This window comes from Mandrillus leucophaeus, unplaced genomic scaffold (assembly GCF_000951045.1).
Source record: "Mandrillus leucophaeus isolate KB7577 unplaced genomic scaffold, Mleu.le_1.0 Scaffold12, whole genome shotgun sequence".
NCBI classification, from domain to species: Eukaryota; Metazoa; Chordata; class Mammalia; order Primates; family Cercopithecidae; genus Mandrillus; species Mandrillus leucophaeus.
Window position 1 is genome coordinate 1,672,463 of NW_012100320.1, and position 18,807 is coordinate 1,691,269.

The 18,807-nt window shown below is 38.8% G+C and overlaps 1 protein-coding gene across 1 annotated transcript in view; it reads right to left on the reverse strand.

The window, feature by feature from the left end:
- The window catches only part of HERC1 (HECT and RLD domain containing E3 ubiquitin protein ligase family member 1), a 250,627-nt gene that overhangs the window by 208,282 nt on the left and 23,538 nt on the right, over positions 1 to 18,807 (reverse strand). The window contains exon 4 of the mRNA XM_011969255.1: positions 16,263 to 16,300. The gene's annotated coding sequence lies outside the window, so the exon portion shown is untranslated. The remainder of the gene's footprint in view (positions 1 to 16,262; positions 16,301 to 18,807) is intronic.

Sequence of the window (18,807 nt, forward strand, 5' to 3'; positions counted from 1 at the left end):
AAAAAAAAAAAAAGAAAGCTAAGGCAGGAGAATCGCTTGAACCTGGGAGGCGGAGGTTGCAGTGAGCTGAGATTGTGCCACTGCACTCCATCCAGCCCAGGCAACAGAGTGAGACCCTATCTCAAAAAAAAAAAAAAAAATTACAAACTGAGAAAAGTCCTAGCTTGACAGATACTAAAAATTATAATGCCAGAATAAAACAATGTGATTCAGGCACAAGAAGAGGCAGCTTACATTACACAATATCAATAGAAAAAAACTAAGATTCCAGATGGAAATCTAAGACATATAGGAAGTTAGTATATGATGAATGTCACATATCATAAAGGTACTATTCCAAATGAATGTGTATGTTCTACACCTAACACAGAAACCCAAAATGTACAAGAAGACTTGTTTAAGGATGTTCACTGCATTTTCTCTATAATAGAAAAACGACCTATATATTCACCAATAGGTAAGAAATAACTAATGTGATATATTCACACGATACCAAAGTATACACTTTACACTATAAAGAAAACACACGCAAATCAACAAAAACAATGTGAATTTTTTTTTTTTATAATTCCACAGCTCCATTTTTTTTCTTTTATTTTAGGTTCGGGGGTACTTGTACAGGTTTGTTATACAGGTAAATTACATGTCACAGGGGTTCAGTGTACAGATTGTTTTGTCACCCAGGTAATAAGCATAGTACCCGATAGATCGTTTTTTGTGTTTCGGTTTTGTTTTGTTTTTTTGAGACAGTCTCACTCTGTCACCCAGGCTGGAGTGTAGTGATGTGATCTCAGCTCACTGCAGCCGGTTCCAGCAATTCTCCTGTCTCAGCTTCCAAAGTTGCTGGGATTACAGGCGCGCACCACCACTTCTAGATAATTTATGTATTTTTAGTAGAGACGGGTTTCACCATGTTGGTCAGGCTCGTTCGTCAGGCTGGTCTCGAACTCCTGACCTCAGGTGATTCGCCCACCTTGGCCTCCCAAAGTGCTGGGATTACAGGCATGAGCCACCGCTCCCAGCCCGGATAGGTAGTTTTTTGATCCTCACCCTCCTCCCATTCTCAAACCTCAAGTAGGCCCTCGTGCCTGTTGTTTCCTTCTTTGTCTCCATTAAGTACTCAATGTTTAGTTTCCACTTTTAAGTGAGAACATGCAGTATTTGGTTTTCTGCTCCTGTGTTAGTTTGCTTAGGATAATGGCCTCCAGCTCCACCTATGTTGCAGCAAATGACGTGATCCCATTAATTTTTATGGCTGCATTGTATTTCAAGGTGTATATGTACCACATTTTCTTTATCTCGTCTACCATTGATGAGCATTAAAGTTGATTCCATGTCTTTGCTAGTGTGCACAGTGCTGTGATAAACATACACATGCATTTATCTTTATGGTAGAATGATTTATATTCCTTTGGGTATATACCCAATAATGGGATTACTGGGTCAAATAATTCTGTTTCAAGTTCTTTGAGAAATCGTCAAAATGCTTTCCACAATGGCTGAACTAATTTATATTCCCACCAGCAGTGCATAAGCATTTCCTTTTCTCCACAACCTCCCTGGCATCTGTTATTTTTTGACTTTTAAATAATAGTCACTGATTGTTGTCAGATGGCTTCTCAATGTGATTTTGATTTGCATTTCTCTAATGATTAATGATGCTGAGCATTTTTTTATATCCTTCTTGGTTGCATGTATCTTTTTGTGAAAACTGTCTGTTCATGTCCTTTGCCCACTTTTTGATGGGGTGTTTTTTGCTTATAAATTTAAGTTCCTTATAGAATCTGGATATTAGACTTTTGTCAGTTGCATAGTTTCCAACTATTTTCTCCCATTCTATGAGAGTTATCCCCAAACTGCAAATTGCTATATGTCCGAGGAAAGGACAAACCCATTAAACCTACTTTATTTTTTTTTCAACTTTATGTGTTCTAGTTAGAAGCGTGATAGATTCTATCAACCCTTTGAAAAACTTTTTTAGGATTTTTGGTTGTTAAAATGATGTTTGTTAAAAAAAGCCTTCTATAAAGATATCTTTCAGTTTTTATATACCCAAATTAAAACAATAATAGGATTATCTGTTTACTATTAGATTGTCTGTTTACTATTGAGAGTTTCTTTTGCTGTGCAGAAGCTCTTTAATTAGGTCCCATTTATCAATTTTTGTTTTTGTTACAATGCTTTTGGTGTTTGTGTAATTTTTAAATGTTCAAAACAACATTTAGTGTTTAGGAAACACACACACAAACAATATTAGAGGAACCAAACTACATAAGTTAAAAGGAAAACCCCAAAAGTCTGTCAAAATAGCTAGGTTTGAATCTAGGCTACACCATTTACTAGATGACTGGGGCAAGTTACTTAATTTCCCCAGGGCTCAATTTTCTTATCTGTAAAATTTCCTTATCTGTAACATAATGGATAATAAAAGAACCTCTATCATTGCCATGAGGGCTAAATGATATAACACATATAAAGTTCTTGGAATCAACGCCTGGAACTCAGTACATACTCAACAAACATAAGCTGCTATTATGATCATTATTATTTTATTATTGCTATCTCTACCACTAATACTGGTTGTAGATATAAATGGAGATTTATATAAAAGTACTTTTTAGACCGGGTGCAGTGGCTCAAACCTGTAATCCCAGCACTTTGGGAGGCCGAGGCAGGCGGATCACGAGGTCAGGAGATCAACACCATCCTGGCTAACACAGTGAAACCCCGTCTCTACTAAAAATACAAAAAATTAGCTGGGGGTGGTGGCGGGTGCCTGTAGTCCCAGCTACTCAGGGGGCTGAGGCAGGAGAATGGTGTGAACCCGGGAGGCAGAGTTTGCAATGCGCTGAGATCACGCCACTGCACTCCAGCCTGGGTGCCAGAGCGAGACTCTCAAAAAAAAAAAAAAAAAAAAAAGTACTTTTTAAATACTAGAATGATAGACACCCAAACTCAGGATAGTGATTGCCCAAGGGGTTGGCGGGTATCAACTTTCTGTGTTATGTTTCCCTTTTTCTAATTTTAAAAATGACTGCACAAACACTTGCTAAATGCTGGTAGAAGAAACACAGGGGGGTTTTCTTTTTTTTAATTATCTGTACTTCTCTTCAGTCTTAAATTTTTCTCAAGAAAAGGAAAAACAAAAAAAGTTTGTATGACCATATTGTTTTCAATTGCAATATAATCAAAAGTTATAATCTCTATCCTATTACTGTTTTAATTTGGGTATATAAAAACTGAAAGATATCTTTATAGAAGGATTGTTTTTACAAACATCATTTTTCTCAAAAATTTTCAGATTTATATGTATATATGTACTGTACATATATATTACAAATACAAGCGTTATGTATATTCTGAAGACGCCTTGTACAAACAGAAAGATGAATCATCAATGCAGCAAGATTTGCCAAAGATAAAGGAATGATCCTTTTCAAAACAATATCAGCAGAGGGAAGTTTAAAGAACAAAATAGAACATCAAACTAGTAACATTTCCAATAAAACTTTTAGTTACTGGATAAATTCTGCTTAGTTCTTTCTTTAACACATTATGCTCTAGGCAAGTGAAAGTAAAAAACAATTCATCGAGGGAGTTCAAACTGCAAATCCAGGTTCCTTCAGTTCTAAAACACTTAAACTAAAATCAATTCGATGTCTAAATGTTTTAAGCTGTAAGCTCATTCACATGAACTATAATCAGCAGTCCCTCTCTAAATATGAAAATTTAGAATGAATCTTTTCCTTACTACGAATAAAGAAGTTGATATTTCTTCAAATATTTTTCAAAAGCAAGTTTTCAAACTATTTATTTCAAAGCTAATTAATTATCTGTTGGCAGTAGCATCTCCTATGTTGATGCCCCACACAATTGTTCAAAAACAAAATCATTGATTTAATCAACTACTTTCCAGTGTAATTCTTGTTCTCAGCAACTGTCTGAGTTGGGGCAAAGTGTAATAACTGGTAACTGACTTAATTTTTCATTTTCCCTAAAACTCTAACAGTATATAGTAGGTTCACTGACTGATAGCTTTATATTCAATTGACCAATATTCTCAAACCTTAATGTCTTAAACCAGTTTATAATCTCTTACCTTAGCTACAAAGAGACCAGTGCGATTCAATAACATTAGATGGAATCAGGAAATTAAGGTTCTAATACCCAAGAAATGATCTTGGGCAAGAACACTTACCCTCTTCTCCAGGCCCCATCTAAAAAATAAGGGATTTGAATAAAATAATCTCCAAAGTCCCTTCCACTTTTAAAATATGAAAATGAAACCCAAATGTTCAATACACAAAATTGGTTCTTACTACATTCTATCCACCTCTGGAAGGAATACAAAAAGAATATAAATAACTTCAAGTGCAGAAGATATTACTGACTTTTCAAAACCCTTTCCAGATATAACCCTATCAGCAAAGCAGAATGAATGCATGCTTCCAGGAGTTTGGAGTATCCCCAACTAATTGTTCCCTTTTAAGCAAGAAATTAAACTCCTACAATTTTGGCATTTTTCTTCATAATACATGGTGTGGTTTTAATGTAAAATAATATTTCATATTACCTTCTCTGATGATATAGAACAAAAGAACTCAGTTTCTTCCTATTAGACTCTCACAACACAGAACACTTATGTGACCAAATGTGTGGGAGATTTTCTCCACACACCAAGCAAGCAGTCTTGCAGCAGACACCAGCTGGGTATCTTCTAATTCAATTCAGTTATGACACTACCTACCAGGAGATAGCAACAGATCTCACAGGTTGAGGGCTCAGTCCTAGACAACTGTCTCCCACTTCTGATTCCAATTGCAAGCCCCAGGTTGTTTTATGTGTGCTTCTGACCAATCAGCTATAGAGCAGGGTTCCCACACTGCACTCCTTGGATTTGATTAATTTCTAGAGCAGTTCACAGAACTCAGGAAAACACTCATACATACATTTATGGGTTTATAATAAAGGCTATTACAAAGGGTATCAATGAACACCAGATGAAGAGAAGGATAGGGCAAGATATGGGGCAAGGGGCCCAGGGCTTTCATGCCCTCTCTGGGGATGCCACGCTCCAGGAACTGCCAGAGGTGTCTGAACCAGAGCAACTCCATCTTGAATAGGGGCTGTGTAAAATAAGGCTGGGACCTACCAGGCTGAACTCCCAGAAGGTTAGGCATTCTAAATCACAGGATGAGACAGGAGGTCGGCACAAGACACAGGTCATAAAGACCACACTGATAAAACTGGTTGCAGTAAAGAAGCTGGCCCAAACCCATCAAAACCAAGATGGCCACAAAAGTGGCCTCTTGTAGTCCATACTGCTCATTACACAGTAATTATAATGTATTAGCATGCTAAAAGACACTCCCACCAGTGCCAGGACAGTTTACAAATGCCCTGGCAATGTCAGGAAGTTACCCTATATGGTCTAAAAGGGGAAGGAACCCTCAGTTTCAGGATTGCCCACCCCTCTCCCAGAAAACTCATGAATAATTCACCACTTGTTTAGTATATAATCAAGAAATAACTATAACTATCCTTAGTGGAGCAGCCCTTGCTGCTGCTCTGCCTATGGAGCAGACACTCTTTATTCCTTTAGGTTCTTAATAAACTCGCTTTCACTTTACTCTGTGGACTCGCCCCGAATTCTTTCTCGCGTGAGATCCAAGAACCCTCTCTTGGTGTCTGGATAGGGACCCCTTTCCAGTATAGAACCTCTATGGGTTCAGCTATCTGGAAGTTTCCTATGTTAGAAGCGTGTGAACCAAAGCAACTCCACCTTGAGTAGGAGCTGGGTAAAATGAGGCTGAGACCTACTGGGCTGCCTTCCCAGATGGTTAAGGCATTCTAAGTCACAGGATGAGACAGGAGGTCGGCACAAAATACAGGTCATAAAGACCTTTGGATAAAATAGGTTACAGTAAAGGAGCTGGCTAAAACTCATCAAAACCGCGATGGCCACGAGAGTGACCTCTGGTTGTCCTCACTGCTATACTCCCATCAGCGCCATGACAGTTTACAAATGCCATGGCAACGTCAAGAAGTCACCCTATATGGTCTAAAAAGGGGAGGCATGAAAAATCCACCCTTTGTTTAGCATATCACCAAGAAATAACCATAAAAATGAGCAACCAGCAGCCCTTGGGGCTGCTCTGTCTATGGAGTAGCCATTCTTTTATTCTTTTACTTTCCTAATAAACTTGCTTTCACTTTGCTCTACAGACTCGCCCTGAATTCTTTATTGCGTGAGATCCAAGAATCCTCTCTTGGGCTCTGGATCAGAACCCCATTCCTGTAACACCTGAACCTGGTCTTTTTGTAGTTTTATGGAAGCTTCATTACTAGGTATTACTGGTCGAATCACTGAGTGATCAACTCAATCTTTGGCCCTTCTTTCCTCCCCTCCCCAGAGGTTGGGGATGGCGCTGAAAGTACTACCCTCTAATCATGTGTCAGTCTTTCCAGTGACCAGCCCCAATCCTGAAGCTAACCAGAGGTGACCAGCCATCAGTCAATTCATTAGCATACAAAAAGACACAGATCACTTTGGAGATTCCAAGGATTTTTGGAGTTACACTCCAGGAGACATGAGGAAGACCAAATATATATTTTATAATATCTCACCTACCATCCATTAAAACTGGGACTCTAGCAGGAGATGCTACTCTTTCATATTAGCACAGCTAAGATCCCTACTTTCCCACTCCCCGTACCGGAGCAGTTTAAGAAAAACACATAAAGGGTGCGATGGCTCACACCTGTAATCCCAGCACTTTGGGAGGCCAAGGAGGGCAGATCACCTGAGGTCAGGAGTTCAAGTCCATCCGAGCCAAAATGGCAAAATCTTATCTCTACTAAAAATACAAAAATTAACCAGGCATGGTGGCGCATACTTGTAGACCCAGCTATTCGGGCTGCTGAGGCAGGAGAATTGCTTGAACCCGGGGGGCGGGGGTTGCAGCGAGCCAAGATCACGCCACTGCATTCCAGCATGGGTGACAGAGCAAGACTCCGTCTCAAAAAAAAAAAAAAAAAAAAAAAGGAATAATCATCCTTTTCCCTAATTGAACATTTAAATGACATACAAATTATATCATTTTAAAATATAGCAATACAGTTTTAAAGCACAAGTTTCTGCTTTAAAGATCTTAAAATTTTGAGGAAGGAAAAAGTGGGTCAATTGTCTTAATCACTAAAGCTTGCCTTTTACAATGATTTTATTAAAATGTTCTGCTTGCATCTATCAATTGGAAATAAGAGTTCAAAGTAGATAAACAGTAATGATACTTTTAAAATAAAATAACCAATAAAAACATATTTCAGAAATGTGAATGAGAGATGTTGATAGCACCTAAGATTACAGAAGTAGAGATAAAATTGAGAGAAAAAATATCAGTTTAATATAGGAAAATTAACATTTAATTGGAATTTAAAGTGGGTTGATTTTATTTTCAATCAAATAGAAAAGCTCTGATATAAAAAGTTCCTATTTTGAATTAATCTGAAGATATTTCATGTTTGCCCATGCAAACCTAGCAGTATGTTTGAAACGCTTGTTTCCTGGTGCCATAAAGAAACAGCACTTGAACATAAATTTAATTGACTCAGCAAGGCCATTTTTATACTTTCTGCAGAAAGGGTACACTTGCCAGCAGTTCTGACACGAGAGTACACCGAACAAAGGAGACAGGGTCATTTATAACCTGACGTGTCCACCCTACTGCTGTATCCGGTTTCTGTTGACTGGAACAGGACCTCACATTCTCTATTTGTCCCGATTGGCTAGCAACTCAAAACTTTTTAAAAGAGGCAAAGGTAGAGGAGAATAAAGGAAGGAGGAAGTTAACTTGCGAAATGCTGAGAAAGGTAAAAACATCTCTAAATAAGGAAGAGGAACAGGCTATGACCTAATGCTTGCTTGGACCAGTATAAGCATGCCAGGGCAAATAGGCTAAATTGTGGGAGCTAAGAACATAAAGTACATTAATTTCTTTATCACAGCTAGCAGATTTTTAAGAACATTAGCACAGGTCTTTAAATAAATTTTGCTTCTAAGAGAAGTTACTATTTATTCCTAGTTAAATGGGGAGGAAAATCTTCAAAGAGGAACCTTTATTTTTTACAAGTATAATAAATTAATTATATTTTTTAAACTAAATTTAGTCCACTACTAAGGGGTGTCACGAAGTCCATATGCCAACAAACGTATTTTCCAACAGTTACATCTTCTGCAACTTTTAATAAGTTTCTATTTCATTTAATATGTGGATAAGGGTACTGAAATGTGACTAAATTCGGTAGTTTCTAAGGTAAATTCTAAATTAAAACTTAAACTCACAAAACTGAAACCACCTTTGCAAAATTATGACAGTAAGAGAAATCTGACACAGTTAAGTCCATTTTGCTTCTAACTGCAAAGCTATCCTTGATCATTCCTGGGTGTAGACTGTAAACCAAAAGTAGCTGAGACAGGTCTCAATCAATTTAGAAAGTTTATTTTGCCAAGGTTAAGGACATGCCTGTGATCAGCCTCAGGAGGTCTTGATGACATGTACCCAAGGTGGTCGGGGACAGCTTGGTTTTATATATTTTAGGGAGACACGAGATATCAATCAATACTTGTAAAATGTCCATTAGTTCAGTCCAGAAAGGCGGGACAACTTGAAGCAGAGGCTTTCAGGTCATAGACACACTGAAAGATTTTCAGATTGGCAATTGGTTGAAAGAATTATTATCTAAAGAAAGAAATGTCTGTGTTACAATAAAGGGTTATGGAGACCAAGGTTTTATCATGCAGATGAGGCCTCCAGGTAGCAGGCTTCAGAGAATAGATTTTAAATGTTTCTTATCAGACTTAAAGAGTCTTGTTCTATCAGTAATTCCAAAAGAGAGGAGGGTATTATGAGGCATATCTGAATCCCCCTTTCCATCATGACTGGAACTAGTTTATCAGGAATGCCCTTGCTGAGAGGAGGGGGGCATTCAGATGGTTAGAGAGCTTAGAATTTTATTTTTGGTTTACAAGACCAAGCTGATTTTCAGAGAAATCTATAGTTTAACCTTAAAGCAAGGATGATAATAACCTTTCCCAAAACTAAACCACCTTCATAAAACTAATGAAAGGCCACAAGGTTAGGATTATGAGAGAGGCCTGAATTCTGCTAAGATGTAGGCATAGTTTCTATCATCCCTTACTGCTCAGGAGTCATATGGCTAGAGGTCACAAGACAGGTATAGCTTCTACCATTCCTTACTGTTCAGGAGTCGTGTGGGCAGGGGTCACAATATTAGTGACTTCCTCAATTACTCTTATAGAGAAAATCATTATTATAGAACCTAAGATTGGTTCTTTTGTGTTATCTTTCAGAATGACTCCACCTGGACTCCTGCCTCAAGACTTAACATCCTGTGGCCCCATCCGGAGGCAGACTCATCACACCAGGACTGTTTTTCACACTCCAGTCATTTTTTTTCTCTGGCCAATCAACATTCCCCATTCCCTAGTCCCCCACCCACCAAATTATCCTTGAAAACCCTAAACTCCAAGCCTTTGGGGAAATATATCAATTTGAATAATAACTCTGTCTCATGCATGGCATGGCCAGCCTCCTGTCAATTAAACTCTTCCTTTACTGCAACGTAGTGGTCTCTGTTAATTGATTTTGTCTGTGCAGCAGGCAGGGAAAACCTGTCAGATTACAAAACTTTTACTGTATACCTACGACATTTCAGAACTTCAACTGAATTATCACAAAAATCCCTAAGATAGTTATTAATAACATGAAACAATTTTCAAAAAATTAAATAGTATGACAAGATTACACACAAGGTGAATGGCAGAGTCAGGATTTGAATATAAGTTCCCAGATTCTGAAGTCCAGTGCTATTTTCACTGCCCCATAGTATCACTCCCTGGAAAAATTAACTCTAAAGGTTGAGTTGATGTGAATGAGAATCAATTGTTAGAACTTGTCAAAACACACATGTCCAAGTCCCCAGCCCCACCCAACCTCACTAAAGCACTTAGAGAAGTGTGACACTACAACCTGTTACTTCTCCCTTCAACCCCAGAATCAGTGCTTTAGGATAAAATTTAATTGAAAATTCTCTCCTTGCTGTAGCTTCCTTATTCAGCTCCTTGACATAACAGCCACTTAAGAAAATCTTACAGGTTCTTAAAACCACCAAGTCATTCCAAGTCTTCAAACCATTGCTTCTATCCTCTTCTCCTTCACTTACTAAAGTCCTTCCTCTTCAATCTTCAAACTTTACCAAAAAAAAAAAAAAAAAAACTTTACAGGGCTTTTCAGAACTTGAAAACTAGTGCTTTCTGATTCTCTCTAATAGGATACCTCTGACTTTGAAATACAATTATTTAGGATTGTTACTCCCCTGATAGATAACGCACTCCTCACTGTTAGGGATGGATTCCACCTTATTTTAATTCTCTGCCATACAAGCTAGACCATCATAGTGTTTGTTAAATTAACTAATTAATTACTACTACTTTCTACATTTAAATATTTTTGGCTACCAAAATGGTAACTCATAGATATATTAACGTCAGTTTTTTATAAGCCCTAAGCATTTAATGGTTGCATACTATTTCTTACTTCAGTGGATTTATAAATAAAACATTTTACCATCAGGTTTGGGGGGTCCCAATTCCAAACTCAAAGCAAAAAGAGCACAAATAATTTATTTTTTAAAAAAGAAGACTTTTTTAAAGCATCATCTCTGAGCTTACTTTTTAAGATACGTTTCAGAAATAGGTCATAATTGCACATTTAATTTTCAGACAAGTTAACTTCAAATCAATCAATGACATGGAGTTGTTCAACAAAATTATAAACTCTGTAGCTTAGCAGAGACACCTTCTTCTGCCTATCTCTTTCCTCAGCTCAGTTCTGATGCTTAAGGCTTTAACAAAAAGTAGCTATTGGCCAGGCACAGTGGCTCACATCAGTAATCACAGCATTTTGGGAGGCTGAGGTAGAAGTATCAGTTGAGCCCAGGACTTTGAGACCAGCTTGGGAAATATGGTAAAATCCTGTCTCTCCAAAAATTAAAAAATTAGCCAGGCATGGTGGCTTGCACCTGTAGTCCCAGCTACTCAGGAGGCTGAGGTGGGAGGATCACTTGAGCCCAGGAGGTCAAGGCTGCAGTGAGCTATGATCATGCCACTGCACTCTAGCCTGGGTGACGGAGCAAGACTCTGTCTCTAAAAAAAAAAAAAAAAAATGAAAAACAAAAATACAAATATTGATCCTTTCTGCCAGTATCCAAAGGAGGCAATGATCTACAAAACTTCGGGAAGAAAATTATGATCTCCATGAGTAGTAGTGGAGATCAGTTATTAAGGAACTAGGCTTTGAAGGCAAAGAAAAATATGGAATTTGAGGAAAAGACAGAAGATGGAAGATGATGGGACAATAAAATGCCAAAAACTAATGGTAAACACTTAACAAGGATAGCTGCAAGCAAAACTAAAATTGCAGAGAACCCAGAAAGGGGGTCAGAGAAATTCTGTGAGCAGGTTTCAGGGGCCATTCCTAAATCAGACTCAAGATACTCTAAAACATGGCCAGGTGCAGTGGCTACCATCCATAATCCCAGCATTTTGGGAGGATCATTTGAGGCTAGGAGTTTGAGACCAGCCTGATGCTGCACAACAGTGTGAAACTCCATCTCTACAGAAAAAAAAAATATTTTTAATTAGCCAGATGTGGTGGTATGGGCCTGCAGTCCTAGCTACTGGGGAGCTGAGGCAGGAGGATCCCTTAAGCCCCAGGAGGTCAAGGCTACAGTGAGCTATGATCGTGCCACTGCATTTCAGCCTGGGTGACAGTGAGACCTTGTCTCTTAAGAGAAAAAAAAAAAAAAAGAAGAAGAAGAAGAAAGAAACTGGGGTATGGGGAAATATTCTCTCCACTGATGCATTTATTAACATTTTTCTGTAATAAAAAGTTATAAAGTCTATTTCAAAGGGGAAAAGAGTTCAAAATTTTTCTGAATAGGTTTACTCTAAAGAACAAAATCTCTCCTCTGACAAGAAGGCCAAGAACTGACCTCTCCCCTTGCTCTCTCTTCTATAGACGCCTGAGATCCTTAACTCCTGGAAGGCGCTATGCTCCTTTGTATTTCAGGAACTTTGCACAGGTAGTTCTCTCTATTTAGAGCCTGCCTTCTCCATTCCACCCTCTCTCACCCAGTTAATGTTTAATCACAAGATATCAGTTTAAATAGTACCATGCCAGAGATATTAATTAGGTACTCAGTAACAGTATCACCAGTTGAATTAAACGTCACTTCCTCTGGGAAGGTATCCCTGGCTGTATCCATGTGAGATTAGGTCTCTCCCAAAATGTTCACACAGCATCCAGTACTTTACCTTCATAGCACCTTGCATGGTTTGCAATTACATATAATTTGTGCGATTTGTTTAATGTTCATTTGTGGCATAAGAAATATGTATTTGGTGTTTGTAATTTCCTTTGTGATAGGAGAAAAGGAGCATCTTTTGTTATTCATAACAAGCCCCTTTCAACCATACCTGAGTTTAGCTAATGAGGTGACTCTTAGTGGGCCCTAGATAGCTTCAGGATGAAGGCTGGTCGCCAGAGAAACCAACCAAGTGATAAAAGGGATGGAACTTTCAGTTCCACCACCAGACCTCAAGGGAGAGGAAAAGGGGTGGAGATCAAGTTAATTATCAATGGCCAATGATTTAATCAATCAAGGCTATGTAATGGAGCTTCCGAAAACACCCCTAGACAGGGTTCGGAAAGCTTTCAGGTTGATGAACACATCAAGATGCTGGGAGGGTGACATGTCAGGAAAAGGCATAGAAACTCCAAGCCTCTACCCTTGTATCTTGCCCTACGCATCTCTCCCATTTGGTTTTTCCTGAGTTGTATCATTTATAATAAACCAGTCATTGTAAATAGGATGTTTCCCTGCGTTCTGTGAGCCATTCTAGCACATTACTCAAAGGTGAGGGGGTAGGTGTAGCAACTCCCCTGTTTGTAGGCAAGTCAGAAGTGTGGGATTCAATACATGCAACTGGCATCTGAAGTACTGGTAGTCTTGTGGGACTGAGCCCTTAAACCTGTGGAGTCTGATGCTAACTCTAGATAGTTAGTGTCAGAATGGAAATGAACTGCAGGTTCATTTCCAGATACAGTTGGTATCTGGAAAGTTGAAGAACTGATTGGTGTGAGTAAAAACTCACGGACGTGTTGTCAGAAGTGCCGTGAGTAAAAACAGCAAAGACTATCTCTCACACTAGTCTATAAAGACTATGAGGGCAGAGGCAGTGTCGATTTTGCTTATATCCCTAGTGTTTATTAGCATAGGTAAAGCATAGAGGGAGCTCAATAAATATTTCCTGAATTAAGCTGAGCAATCTGAATCCAGGTAGTCCATTACGCGTATTAAATATAAGTTAATCTCACATATTATCTTACTCTGAACTAACCTAATGTGAGCAAGTCCAAGTGTGGTGGTACCACAGTGGATATATCCTAGGGATTCTATCTGTAGTCCACTTCAGTCTCTTCCTCTTAATGTACATACATTTTTGGATCCCAGCAACTCCCCAAGGCTTTTACCTATCTCATATGCTAATGACTCCAGTCGAAACCTCTCCTGAGCTCCAGACCTGGACATCCACTGCCAGCATGACATACCCACTCAGATGTACCAAAGGAATCTCAAACATATCATGTTTAAAACTGAACTCTCGACATCTACCATCCCATGCCTCTCCCCATACACAGTGCTTAGAGAATCATAAGAGAAAGTGTCAATAAAGACTTCTCAAGGGCATTTCTGAAAGTGCAGGAGGAAGAGCCCATTTGCAAAGTTCTATAACTGAAACTTAAATGTATACTGTGGTCCAGGTCTCCCTACTCCTGTCACATGTACTTCTAGAAGGCTTCATTAGGCTGAATGATTGATGTTGGCACTCTTATTCATTAACCACACAAATTATCAATGGTTAGCTGTGCAAAATTAAACTCCTGATAAAAAAGAAAAAAACTTTTTCATTGTTATTATTGCTATTTAAGAAAGTACACTTAGAAAAGGAAAAGATTTAATGAGTTCGCTGGCAAATTGTTTTTGCTACATCAATAATGAGAACCAGTCAAATAAACCTAGAAACAGATGTGCCTATTCAGTGAGTAAAGAACTACAGACAAAATCAAATCAAACTAACGGGTTTTCACTTGTATTCTAGAACCACCAGTTCACAATCCTGATGAACCAGCTAAATACTGACAAAGGAAAACTGCAGTTTTGTTTTGTTTATTAATTTACAGTAAAAATTTATACCACTAAAAGCCAATTGTTCTTTTTTCCACTCCTGGTGCAATGCACAAATCCAAACTGATATACATACATAAATTACCAAAATTCATCAATGAAAAGGTTAGAAAACTACTAAGGAACTGGGGAAAAAACCAATCAGCACTACAACTATCTTTCTAAAACTGAAATAAACAAGTTACTGAAAGTAAGTTTAAGTTCCTATAAGTGAGTTTACCGAATTCTGAAGTTTTTAGCATTCTCTAGGTGAACAAAGCAATAATAGAAGTTAACATTCACTGAAGCACTTCCTATGTGGCAGAAAATACATGTATTATTTACTCTTGAGAGCAACTCAATAAAATAGGGGCTGGGTGCAGTGGCTCATGCCTGTAATCCCAACACTTTGGGAGGCCAAGATGGGAGGCTCACTTGAGCCCAGGAGTTTGAGACTGGTCTGGGCGACATAATGAAACCCCATCTCTACAAAACATAATTAGCCAGGCATGGTGGTGCACCCCTATAGTCTCAGCTACTTGGGAGGCTGAGGTGGGAGGATTGCTTAAGCATAGGCGGTAGAGGCTGCAGTGAGCCATAATTGTGCCCCTGGGCAACAAAGTGAGCAACCCTGTCTCAAAATATAAAATAAAATTTAAATTTAAAAAAACTAATAAAAAGAAAAAAGTACTTGTATTATCCCCATTTTCCAGGAAAGGAAATGGAGGTACACGGAGGCTAAATAGTTTGACCAAGGTCACAGTGCCAGTAATTGATAGAGAAGGATTCAAACCAGACTAGTCTGCCGGGTAACCCCTTAACCACTAAATTATGCTGCTTCTTATCAACATCGTGGTGTATATCATGCTTTTTTTTTTTTTTTTTTGGAGACAGGGTCTGCTTCTGACGCTCAGGCCGAGGGGCAGTGACACAATCATAATTCACTGAAGCCTTGAACTGCTGGGCTCAAGCTGTCCTCCCACCTCTGCCTCCCAAAGTGCTAGGATTATAGGCATGAGCCAACACGCCCAGCCCCACACTAACTTTTTAAAAATTAAAACCTCAGAAGGTTTTAATGAACCAACTGCCAATTCAGTTCCTTCTTAAAAGTCTTGTTGCTATGATAAAATACGTTCCTCCTAACCACTCTTTCAAGATTATTAAATGATCTCAATTGGGTAACAAAAAAACAAAGCAAAACACTTTTCACAGTCTTCATAGAAACTTGCAAGGCAGAAAGGCAATGGACTGAGAAGAGCAAAACAATTCTAATTGATAGAGAAAACATTAAAGATGTATATTATCTGACTTTAAAGCTTATTATTAACATAAAACTAGTAACTAGCAATCAAGACACGGTATTGACAAGATAGTGGTACTTTCATCAAGCTAGATCAACAGAATAGAACTGAGGGTACAGAAATAGACCCACATATATATGGCCAACTGATGCTTATCTAAGGTGTCAAGGCAGTTTAATAGGGAAAGGATAATCTTTTCAACAAAAGGTGCTGGACCAACTGAATATGCAAATAGGAAAAATAAACCTTGACCCTAATTTCATACCATATACAAAAATCAACTTGAACTGATTCACAGAACTAAACTTAAGAGCTAAAACTAAAAAATCTCTGGAAGAAAACATAGGAGAAAATCTTAGCAATCCTGGGTAAGATTTCTTAAGTAGCATACAAAAAACTGATAAGCTAGACCTGATCTAAATTAAAAACTTTTGTCTTTCAAAAAGCATTGCTGGCCGAGCACAGTGGCTCATGCCTGTAATCCCAACACTTTGGGAGGCTGAGGCAGGTGGATCATCTGAGGTCAGGAGTTCTAAACCAGCCTGGCCAACATGGTGAAACCCCTGTCTCTACTAAAAATACAAAAAATTAGCTGGGCATGGTGGCTGGCACCTGTAATCCCAGCTACTTGGGAGGCTGAGGCAGGAGAATCACGTGAACCCAGGAGGTGGAAGTTGCAGTGAGTCGAGATCGTGCCATTGCACTCCAGCCTGGGCAACAAGAGCAAAACTCTGTCTCAAAAAAAAAAAGGCACTGTTAAAATGAAAAGGCTTAGATATGATGAACACATACATAAATAAAATGAAACGGCAAGCCCCAAGATGAAAGAAAATATTTTGTAAAACATATCCAATGAGACTTGTATCAAGAATATATATAAAAACAACCCTTACAACTCAATAAGAAAACTTAATTTTTTAAATGAGCAAAATATCTGAACAGACACTTCACCAAAGATATATAAACAGCCAAATAAGCACATGAAAAGATGTTCAACGCCATTAGTCAGTAGTGAAATGGAAATTAAAACCACAACAAGACACTATTACAAATTCAATAAATGGCTCAATTTAAAGATACAGATAATACTAGGTACTGGTGAGGATGTCACCACCAGTGTGTAGAACTCTCATACACTGCTGGTAGAAATGTGACGTGGGAAACTGCTGTACCACATATGCAACAATTCTACTCCTTAGGTATTTGCCCAGAAAAATGAGAACACATGATTACATAAAGACCTGGTCATGAGTATTTATAGCATCTTTATTCATAATAGCCAAAAACTGGAAACTCAACTGTCCATCATCTGATGAATGAATAGGTACACATCATAATATATGCATACGATGGCAAACTACTCAATAACAAAAAGGAATGAACTACTGACTTTGCTTATTCATTATAAGCAAAATGAATAAGCATTATTATTCATTATTTGGAGATTCAACATGGATGAATCTCAAAAGCACATGCTAAGCAAAATAAGCCAGACACAAAGACTACATAACTATGGTTCTAGCTACATGAAATTCTAGAGTAAAAACCACAGTGATAAGAAGCACATCCAGTTGTTGCTAGTGGCTAAGGAACAGGTGGAGAAGATTACAGCCAAGAGGTAAAAGAGAACTTTCTGGGTATGATGAAAAGAGACTGTATCACGATTGTGGTGGTAGTTACATAATTGTATTGACATTCATCAAACTGTTGACTTAAAATGGTGAATTTACTGTGTGTTAACTATACCTCATCAAAGCTGACCAAAAACAAACAAAAGGTCAGACACTATGGCTGATGCCTGTAATCCCAGCACTTTTGGAGGCTGAGGCAGCAGGACTGCTTGAGGCCAGGAGTTCAAGACTACCCTGGGCAACACAGGGAGACCCCATTTCTACAAAAAATAAGTCAGCCATGTATAGTGGTATGCTTCTGTGGTCCTAGGTACTTGGGAAGCTGAGGCAGGAGGATTGCCTGAGCTTGGGAGGTCAAAGCTGCAGTGAGCCATGATCATGTCACTGCACTCCACATCCAGCCTAGGCAACAGAGCAAGACCCTGTCTCAAAACAAACAAACAAAAAAAAACAAAACCCAATTACTTGCAGGCCCTGCCTCTTGTCCACCCAATGCTGGTATTCTCAAAAGTTCTAGAACCTCCTTTTTCTTCTCAGTATATTTGTTTTCTTAACATCAACCACTTCCTGTTCATTGCTAAAGCTTAACTCATCATCACTACAGATACCTCCCAAATCACCTCTGATGAGCATTTCTGCAGAACACAAGCGGTTTTTTTTTTGTTTTTTTTTTTTGTTTTTTTTGCTTTGAGCTAGAGTCTTACTCTGTTGCCCAGGCTGGAGTGCAGCTGCTATTCATGGGTACAGTCATAGCTCAGTGCACCCTCAAGCTCCTAGGCTCAAGCAATCTTTCCACCTCACCTACGTAATCTTTACCTGTCAAAATCCACACTTCTCCTTCAAAGGCCTATCTCAAAGGTGACTTCTTCCATGAAGCTTTTCATGTTGAAATCACCCTACGTTCACCAACACAGATTTAATCACTTTCTCTTCTAACTCTCTTTTGCTTACACATATGTACATTTATCATATTCTGCCTGGTTTGTTATTATTCGTGTACCTGTCTTCATCACTACTGCTCCATCCACCCCACAACCAGACTCATGCTATGAAAGGCTGGTACTCTGCCCTACTCTTTTATCCCTTTCAGCCACTGGCACCCCAGCTTTCTCACTGCAAGGGCTCAGAACACTGTGGAAGAGGAATTAATTCTGATCTAACAAGTCTACAGAGAAATAACAAAATAAGCTACGGTGGGGGCTATAAGGATAAATCAGATAATAGATTGTATTCTGCCTTTGTTGTTGTAAGTTGGAACTCTGTCTAGAGAGAAATTCCCCCCACCCTCTCCGAGATGGAGTCTTGCTCTGTCACCCAGGCTGGAGTGCAGTGGTGTGATCTCAGCTCACTCTTGGGTTCAAGTAATTCTCCTGCCTCAGCCTCCCTAACAGCTGGGATCACAGGCATACACCACCGTGCCCAGCTAATTTTTATATTTTTAGTAGAGACAGGGTTTCACCATGTTGGCCAGACTGGTCTCAAACTCCTGACCTTGTGATCCACCCACCTCGGCCTCCCAAAGTGCTGGGATTACAGGCGTGAGCCACTGCACCTGGCCTGAGTGATTT